Source organism: Helianthus annuus, chromosome 16 (genome assembly GCF_002127325.2).
Source record: "Helianthus annuus cultivar XRQ/B chromosome 16, HanXRQr2.0-SUNRISE, whole genome shotgun sequence".
NCBI classification, from domain to species: Eukaryota; Viridiplantae; Streptophyta; class Magnoliopsida; order Asterales; family Asteraceae; genus Helianthus; species Helianthus annuus.
The window spans coordinates 155,882,236-155,886,245 of record NC_035448.2 but is presented as its reverse complement, the minus strand read 5'-3'; positions in this window follow the sequence as shown (position 1 = coordinate 155,886,245).

Sequence of the window (4,010 nt, the reverse complement as noted above, 5' to 3'; positions counted from 1 at the left end):
CGTTTTGAAGATTCTGGTTTTACAGGTTGTGACATACTTGGTTCCCTTTGAACTGTTTTAACTTCAGATTTTAAAGCTTTTTCAACAGTTTTCATGTTCTTACGTCATTGTTTAGTTTCTTGTTCTTTTACAGTTCGTCTATCATGTTTAGGTGAAACTGACCGACGTTGAGGCTGAACTGTTTCAGGTGGAGCTTTCTCAACAAATTTATTCTTTGGAGCATTTGGGCAGTTTTTGATGATGTGCCCAATTTCTCCACATTTAAAACATGTTCTCCTTTCAACAAATTTAGGAGAACTTGATTGACCACAAGATGTCGAACTCGTGGAACCCGAGGTACTAGCCTTTTCATCACACCCATTTGTGCGTTGAGTGTAATTGTTATCACTGTTACGTTTTAAGATTTTCACTTGTTTTACAAAATCAGTGTTAGATTTGTTCTCAAAAGTTTCAATCTTATCAGTACCCTTGGATGACACGAACTTGACATCTTTTGCTTTCTTTTGAAATCGAGCTCCTTTTGTGTCAGACTTCATCTGAGAAACTTTATGCTTTTGAGCTAGTTTGACTGGTTGTTTACCATTAGAAGCACTAGGTTGTTGAGTGGTTGAAGATTTTTGATTACCAAACTGTTTTCTAATCTCAGCCTTAGGAATTGGATCACATTGTGTTACAACAATTCCCGGAAGTGTTTTTCCCAAAAATTTGTTTGTGTTGTCTTCAAAGACTTTGTCAATCAAAGATTGATTTACATTCTTAATTGGGAAAACGTGATCTGAGTAGATTTTATTATCTCCAACCAATGTATACAACACATTACTGCTTTTAACAGTAGACACACATGTCTTATCAACTTTGACAGAATCAATCACTTGTTTCTTAACAGATGAGACATCAGGAGTATCAGGATCACAAAGAATGTGATTCTCTCGTGGAATAACTACTCCTTTCATTTTGTTAAGTGATTTATCCTGTTCATCTACATCCACTTCTGATTCATCATCCGATGTCTCATAGTCCTCGATAATTGGAGGACTTTGCTTCATGGATGATGAAGTTTCTTGTTGCTTAGAGGATGTGTTTGAAGAATTGTCTGGTTTGAACCCTAGGCCAGTAGCAAATTCCTCAACATCAAGAGGTACAGTGGGCTCATACCGAGGCATTTCCTCCTCATCAGGCATCTTGGTATAATTGTTCATCAAAGGGGGCGGACATTTCTTATACCCTATGCCTTTCTAATTTCCCTTCGGTTGTTGAACATCGATGATGTGATCAAGCACAAATTGGGAGTTAGAATAACTCTCCAATTTTTGTTTGATCGCATCATGCTCGCATTGGGCAATGGCTAATTGCTTCTTAGTTTCTTCCACAATGTTAATGTATTCATTTATACTTACTTGCTTGTGGTAAACTACTTTGTTCACTTCGGACACATTTTTCTTTAAAGTTTCAATACTGATTTAAAATCTTTTTCGTTCCGAGTTAAAGCCATATTTGCCTCTTTGCATTTGGAAAGTTCAATAACCAAATTTTGATTATGACTATGAAGCTTTTCTAGTTCAAGCTTCATTTCAGCACAAGATTCACAAACACTAGGAGCAGGAGGTTCAGAATTTACCTGACTCGAAGAGGCTGACACATTTGTCATAAAAGCAGTTTGAAAAGAAAAAGATCCGTCTTCAGAAAAGAACTTTTCCATTTCCCTGGATGTAGTAGCAGCCTTCTTCATCAGAATTGATTTCTGACATATGAGATCATCAGCTTCATTCAATAAATCTTCAACACCAGAACCTGCTTCCTCCTTCACATCAGACTCTGATTGATTATCCCCAAAAACAGAGCCTTCTTCATCAGAACTTCCAGAATAACCAGAACTGTCATCACTTTCAGAGGACTCTTCTTTATGAACATGCTCGATGATCTTTGCATAACAAGCTGTTCCACTTCCCTGATCACCTTCACCAAACTGCACAGACCAGTCACATCCCTCATCAGCTTGAACAGCCAAAGCCCGATTGGGATTTGAAGTTCCAGGCTGGCCCTGATTGTTATTAACTGCCACAATCCTCCTTTCACGGTTTTCTTGCTGGGCATTCACATTTGTAGTACTCGTCTGGTTTCTGAAAGGGTTGTGATTGCCTTGTTTTGTTGGTCGAGTGCACTCACGTTTGAAGTGCCCTTTATTACCACAATTGAAGCATGTAACGACGTTGATATCAAACCCATACTTCGTATCTTTCTTTCCTTCCAACGAAGTTCTTCCAGTTCGAGCCATGAAATCTTTTGCCCTTCTCACTGCACTAGCAAAAGCCCATTTGATATCCATCAACTCCATTTCTTCCTTGTCGATCTGTTGATAGTCTTCATTGGTCATGTTGATGTTTCCAAGCTGACCTGCTACCAAACCACAGTAAGCACTGACCATTGTATTGATAATTTCCATATGCTCCTTAGCAAATTCAATGCTGAGGTGTGAAAGGTTTGAATTATCGACTCGGATTGTGTTAGGGTTTTGAAGTTGAGGATTGTTTGTATAATGAGCCTGCTGTTGTTGTTGTGGTGGTTGGACTTGTGGCTGTGTTGGGACGGGAATGTAAGACCTTGGATCAAAAGCCAGAGCAGCAGTTGATTGAGGAAACGGAAGAGAACTTGTGTTGGACACAAATGCAGTTTGCAGTTTAGGTTGCTGAGCTGCAGCGGATCTTGCCAAAACATCGAAGCCTGGAAGGTACATTTCTGTATTCTGAGGAGCGGGAGCTCGCTTTGCTTTCCTTATTTCTTCATCATTTTTATGTTCCAGCTTCTGAATGAACTCATAGATGTTAACCGTGTCTAGAGTTCCAGTATGCTTCAACAACTCAATAAAAGAACTCCACTTTGGAGGTAAGGCGTCAGCAAACCTATTCACCATGTCTTGTTGAGTAGAGACAACCCCATAAGCACACATTTCACTAATCAGATGATAGAAACATGTTGTCATATCATTTAGAGTTTCGTTTTCCAAAAATTGAAACGATTCAAACTCTTTCTTCAACAAATCATGACGAGACTTTCGAGTAGCTGCATTGCCTTCTCCTCTAGCAACTAAGGCATCCCACAATGTTTTCGTGGTCTTGCAGTAGGAGAACTGATGATAGATATCTTTGTTGAGTGCTTGTGTAAGTGTAGCAAAGGCCTTTTTCTCCAATTCATAAGCCTTCTTCTCATTTTCCAGCATGTTAGCATAACCTTCTGAAGTGGACGCCGCAACCTCAAGATTAGCATTGAATGCATTGATGAAACACGTCCAAAGATCGGTGCTTTGCCCTTGAACATACGTGTGAAAGCGGTTTTTCCATGATGGAAAGTCGTTCATATGATTCAACTTTGGTGGACGATTGTTGCTGCCCGTTTCGCTTTCACTAATCAAAAGATTTTGAATGCTTTGACTTTGATTGGATACCAAAGCCCATTGACTTGGACTGATTGATGGCGGTGGAAACATACTTTTTGCCCAAGCTGCAGCAGAGGTTAGCTCTTGACTAGATTGTGAGTCAATACTCCAGTCCCAAGGACTTGTACAACTCATTTTGATGAGATACTAAATGGAAACCTACACAAACACAAACTGTTAAAGTTTAAACAGACACGAATTGAAAGATACTGACTTGTTCGAAAGATCAAGACTTGTTCGAAGGATCAACAGTGTTCGAAAGATCACTGTTGAGTTTCGAACAAAGACTTCGAAAGATTCACAATTGGACAGACCTTTATCTTTCAAGCAATTGTTTCGAAAGATTCACAATTTGAAAGATCCTTATCTTTCGAGCAATTATTTCGAAAGATTAACAATTTGAAAGATCCTTATCTTTCGAATAACTATCCTTCGAATAGATTCCCTGGATCGAAGGATAAGTCTCTGACGTTGAAGGATGAGTCGAAAGATGATTATCTATCGAGCCTTCCTTGATCGAAAGATGATCGTTCGATATCGAAAGATATCCTTCGATCGCTTCTGACACAACTGACGA